Source organism: Cervus elaphus, chromosome 18 (assembly GCF_910594005.1).
Source record: "Cervus elaphus chromosome 18, mCerEla1.1, whole genome shotgun sequence".
NCBI lineage: Eukaryota > Metazoa > Chordata > Mammalia > Artiodactyla > Cervidae > Cervus > Cervus elaphus.
This window is the reverse complement of record NC_057832.1, coordinates 62,678,515-62,684,514: the sequence shown is the minus strand read 5'-3', so window position 1 is coordinate 62,684,514 and position 6,000 is coordinate 62,678,515. Positions and strand designations below refer to the sequence as shown.

Sequence of the window (6,000 nt, the reverse complement as noted above, 5' to 3'; positions counted from 1 at the left end):
AGCCCGAGAAGTCCCGGGTCCAAGTGAGACAGGAGCCCGACAACAATGAGGAGTGAGAAAGACTCTCGGCCTCTCCACCCCAGGCCGCAGAGGCGCAGACCGTGAAAAGAAAGGCCAGTCAGCGTTTTAACGCACTCTTGGGTCTCCCTTTCTGACTCTCGAGTACTTTAACTCCTTGCCACCGAGGGCTTTGGATCCCTTCGAGGCTTCCTGCACTTCACTTGGAATTCCCTGTTTCATCTGCCAGCAGCTCCGTCTGCTGAGAGGACGTACTTTGGGGACTGCCAAGAAGCAGCAGACACAACTCGGCTTTGCCAATACGGCATAAGGTTTTGTTCTCTCCTCCCTCCCCACCCCCTTCCCCGACTCGCCGTCTGGGCCGAGCGGGAGGGGGCGGAGCAGGAGGTGGGGAGAAGGGTGGGGGTGGGGGAAGATCTGGCGCCGAACAAACAAGTTCTCCAGCGAGTTGTTTACAGAGCAGGTGGACCTGACGTCAGCCAGGAGGCTCCACTGCAAAGCCGAACAATATTCTGCGCCGCGCTTCCCCCTCCCTTCAAGAAGTTGGGGGAACGCGGGGAGATAGGTGGCTGGGGTGACGGGCATCCTAGCCAGCTGGTTCCAAACCACTTCGGGGATCAACAACAACAGTCAACAATAACAAGGCAAAGTAAAACAAAAACAAACAAGTGGCCCAGCAGTTCTTCAGACTCCTCGGAGGCGTCCCTTCCCCCACCCCGCCCCGCCGAGAAGAGGCGGCTCCGTGCGCCGTGTGTGTACAGTTTGCATTGCCAACAACACGCGCGCGCGGCCGGGTGCGCGCGCCCGCCAGCGCACACTCACACACATAGAGACACACACACATACAGACACACACACATACAGATCCGGGTGGGGGGAGCGGCAGCGCGAGACAGCGCGAGCCTCCGAGAAAGCGCGAGACACGCCGGCGCGTGCAGCTCTGCGGCGGCCGCTGCGCCCCGGCTCCAACCCCGCGCAGCCAGCCCGTGAGCGCCGGTCCGGGTTATTTATGCGGCGGCCGCGTCCGCCAGCTGCGGCTTCCTCCAGCCCCCCCTCCCGGGCGCGCCCCGACTCGCGGCAGCAGTTGCCGGGACTCGCGCGTGGGTGTGTTGTTTGTGGGCTTCTGCCTCGGCGCCGCGGGTGCCACCTCCCGGGACGCTGCCCAGCGTCCCCGGCCGCGGTAAGTTTCTTCACCCTCACTCTGGCGCGCTGCACCTCCGCCCCTCGCGCCGTCCCCGCCACCTCTACGCCGGGCGGGCTGCGACTTTACTCTGCTCCGCGCTGCTCCCGGGGCGGCGGCAGCAAAGTTTCGCCCCAGTCGCTGAGCTCGGCGCGGCTGGGCGGGTGTGACATGTGTCAAATTTCGGCTCGGCATCGGGGTCGCGTTCCGGACCTAACATCACCACTTGTTGTTCTTTTTCATGTAGCTTTGTGCTGAGGGGAAGGGGGCGTCGAGAGAAGGGAGGCTGCCTTTGGCTCACGGATGATTTTTAGTTTTGTATTCGAAAGATGTTGCCTTGTCCGGCAACAGACACTCCAGACCGCGGCTGGAGGAAAATGTGTGTGGAAACAGCAGATGTGTTTGTTTACTTTTATTTTTATTGTGTGTTGTCTCTTCCCTCTTCTCCGCCCCCCCCCCACCCCCGAGGAGGAGAAACAACAGTAAAAACATCTGGCGTTTGGAAGCACATACTTTATTGTCCAACTGCTGACCTTTATTTACTCCGTTGGGCAAGTGCACGCTTCTCGTCTCTAAGTTAGACACTTCAGCGTACATTTCACAAGTACTTCTTGGGGAATGGAGGCAGAGAAGGGACACTCCTGCTTCTCCAGTGAAGAAACTCCTGGCCCCTAGTGACACTTGGGGATGGTCGTGCATCTCGACTGCTGCCCCCGCTCGCGCTCTTTCCCCTGTCCACGGTTAGCAGGACCCGCTTCACCCGGGATATGTCCTGGTCTTACTTTTATTCCGCTTTGGCGAGGTCTCCCTACTCCGAGGGTGGGTTTGGGGTGAAATCGCGCCTCCGGGTTCTTCAGGGAGGGGACGAGGGATGGGCGCAGATACCTTTCGGAGAAAAGGAAGGCTTCTCGGTTGACTTTTACCTGTAAGTCCGCGGAGGCCCCGGACGAGAGCGGAGGGCAGGCAGATGCGCTGGGTTGACTTTGACCGTGAGGAGCGCGGGGCCCGGCTCCCCTTCGCGCTCGCGGCGGCGCACGTGCGGCGGCGGCGCGGGCCGGACCCACTGGGTGGCCGCGCCCGCGTGTCTCCCGCACGCCTCTCCCCGCCCCGCCGGCCACAAGGCGCCCCGACACCCTGACCTGGGGGCTAGCGTCTGCGGGGACCTGTCCCATGCCGTGGGTGTTCGGGTAGGTCTAGAGCAGGGAGGAAAAGTTGCCCTCCTGTCCTCAGACTCTGCAGTCTCTGAGGTGAGTCTCTCAGAGCACCTGGCGCGCGGGTGGAATAATTAGGAACAACGGGAGCGAAAGGCACGTGCGAGTCTGGAGCATTTGAGAGTGGAACTCGCGCGCATTTTGCACGGGGACAGGGCGAGAGAGGCAGAACTGGATACCGCTTGGGAGGCTCCTCAAATTCCAGAATCCCCAAGGAGCTAGACCCATCTGTGTATTTGTTTATTCAGCTTTTTAACCAACAGATTTAAACCACTTAATGGACAGCTGCTGTCTGTAGTGCTCCTATGCCTCCCGCCACACACCCCCCCTCCCATTTTCTCTCACCACTTGTTGAAATCCAGTCAGTTTCTTGATCTTGAGGATTGTTCCTCGAGTACTGTTTGCTCCCAGGTGGCCAGGCTTTCACGACGCGAGTGCTCAGAAGGGCGGGAAGGAGAAAGGGCGTGGAAGACCTGTGGGAGTGTGTTAGGTGTGTGTATTTCTATTCATCATGGATTCAGAAGTGCTGAAAGAGCCACCTCCCCAACTTGCCCAGAGCCTGCTTAGAAGAATAATTAAGTAGTAGCAGGTAAGCCAAGGTGAGAAAGTGAAGCTCTAGTGTCAAGTAGCTCAAGTGGACGTTTTCCAGCTGGAAGTATTTGGGGAGATTTACTTTTGGAAAACAAAAGTTTGCCTGGAAGGCACATCTTTGCACACTCTCCTAATTCAAACAGTTTGTTTAGGCTTCAGTGGAGACGGAAGGGGTGTGTTTAATAGCGTCTATGCTAGAGGTCAACACTAAACAAAGATGAGCTTTGAGGTATTTTCATCTTCAATTTTGCATTATGGCATACCTCAGGAAATGTTTTATGTTGTCAAAAGTCCTGTTTATCTTTTCTGTCACTGTGAGTTATGGATGGGTACATTCTCAGTGTCCTGGAATTTTAAAATGTAGTGTTTGTTTAATACTGCTAAACAGTTATTTACAATTTTGACTTATTTGTGTATGCATTAATAAAGTGGGTATGAAGTTATGTACACTGTGATCACTAGGTTCGTAAAATGTCATTTTCAGCTTTAAAGCTTTTAAAGTCATTCCCTCCCTTGTTCCTTCTTTCCTTCTCCCTCTCCCTCTTTCTGCCTTCCTTCCATTTTTATTTCTAGCCTAGACCCATATTTAGTAGTTGCTTACTTCAGTACTTCTTTAAGAAACCCACTGCTTCATTGTTATCTGAAACTAAGTGAGAGAAATGTTTAATTGTGATTAAATTACTAACTTTTAAAGAAGAGACTAGAAACCTGATGATACAGCCCTGTTAAGTGACAGAAGACACTCAATTTTTAAAGATCATCTTAAAGTTCACTTTTTAAGTACAAGAATACAAAAAATTAAGGGAATAATTTTTAAATTCAGTTTAAATATGAGTACAATAACTTTTCTTTTTTATACATAGTTTATTAAATTACCATTACATTACAGTTAATACCAAAATAGAAAAAAAGGGAAATATATACAAATAACAATTATGAACTATTTTAAGCTATTTTTCAAAATTTCTCAACTTATACTTTAGGATTCAGCGTGATGGGAATTCCAGAACTGAATATTCAAGTGAAAAGAGACCTTTAATGACATTATGATGTGAATAGACTTACTAATAGTTATATCTGAGTAAACTGTCATTCCAGTTTCATTTCTTTGCACTGATGGTAGTGTAGTGGGTTTGCTTGAAAAAAAAAATCCTTGTAGTATTCTATAAACTTAAAATAGGGGTAAATTGTTGTATGTGACACATTATAAAACTAGGTAGAAAGGTGAACATTAAAATCACAGGTAACCTATAATGAAAAGTTACATTCCTTTTGTACAAGCAAAGACTCAGAAACACAAAACAACTCTCTTTGCATAACTATTAGAATTGTACTCTATGAAAAGTATATTTAAATATGTGAAAATGCCTTCATGGCTTGATTGAGACTTATAGAGCATATAATAAAATACTGAACATAACCAGATAAATTTACCAGACATTTTATTTTAAGAGAACATGCTGAGGGATATGGTACTTAATTACATAAAAGAAATATTATTTGTGATACATTTAAAGATTTATGTTGCTCTGCCTTATCATTCTGTGTTGACACTCCCATGTTAGATCAATTATTAGTTATAATATTGATAGAAAACGGAATGATGGAAATGGTCATGTATTTCTGTCTCTCAGTTAAGTCAGAGAGATCACTGACTCAAAGTTCTCTTGGCAAGAGTGTTGCTAAACAATGTTACAAATCACTGTTGAATTCCAAAATGATGTTAATTTCATTATAATTACTGAATACTAATTCATGGCACAGTTATTTTTTTCTTTAACTCTGTGATAGATCATAGTACTCTTAGTGATAAATGAATGAATCTAAAATGTTCTAACCAGTGCCCAGATTCATTCTGCCCTTTGATAAAAGAAAGTTTATTTCTTAACCTAGGCCCAGTGAGATTTTAAGATTTGCATAGATTTTTGAAAATAACTTTATTTATGTAGTCCTTAATTCATAGAGTTCTAACAAATTTGATCAAATCCAACCCAGAAAGATTGTTGTTTATCTTCTTAAGCCTTCTGAAAAAGTAATCCAGGTGCTTGAAACTTTACTTAAACAAATTCCAGTGCTTATGGTCCACAGATAGTTTAATGAGTAATTTTAATTTTGTATGCCATAGTTAATGTCTCCTCTTTTTTTGGATGCCATGGACATTTATCTCTTAACGTATTCAATACTTGGACTCCAGGCATAACACTTTCAGAGTGTTATCAGGTAAAAAGAATTTAAGTTCTTTGGGTTTTTTTCCCCCATGAGGCTTAAGTCATTTTCATTGCTTTCTTATGAAGTTGTTCCAAATGTTAGCTACTTCATTTGTCTCATAACTATTTTTTAACACCTTAACTAAGCATAGTTAGGAGGGTTGCTTAAACATATCATTACTTTTTTTAAAGTCCAGAATTGGTTATATGAAAATTCATTACTGTTGAATTACATAAATACTAATAAGTAGAATAGTCTTTCCTTGTAGGTGTTCCTATCTATTAAATGATACTTACTTGCCACTTGCCTATTTACTTCTGTCTTATCGTTACCTCTAATGTATTGTTATATATATATTCTTTGCTTTGCCCTGTATTTCCATCTAGTCCGTGCCCCCAATTTTCCAGACAAAATACATAAAAAGGAGAGTAACTTTGGTGAAATATAAAGAGATATTATAGCTAACAGGTCAATGTTAGAATATTGAGATGCTGGAGAGATATCCTCAGAGAAAATTTAGATTTATTATGTTCCAACACTATTAATGTTAAAATAAAAAGTAAACTTGTGTATGTGGGTGACTTATTTGCAGCAATAGTTTTTATTTCAACTGTTTTTTTTCTCTAAATGACTTGCTGTCTTATCAATTGTGATGTTAAGTATTGGCTTAATTATTTTTAGGCGCATAATCCCAATTTTGTAATTGGAGTGACTAGGAATTTGTTTATTTGGGCAAAATTTTGTCCAGCAGCCAAATTAAAATATACTGTAAAATCAGGTATGCTTGTATCA

General features: G+C 45.5%; 1 protein-coding gene across 3 annotated transcripts in view; it reads left to right on the top strand.

Annotated features, from left to right (window-relative positions):
- Positions 1-779: 779 nt before the first annotated feature.
- Positions 780-6,000, top strand: part of FOXP2 (forkhead box P2) — a 630,928-nt gene continuing 625,707 nt past the window's right edge. For all 3 annotated transcript variants that reach the window (XM_043873380.1, XM_043873379.1, XM_043873378.1), the window contains exon 1: positions 780-1,198. The gene's annotated coding sequence lies outside the window, so the exon portion shown is untranslated. The remainder of the gene's footprint in view (positions 1,199-6,000) is intronic.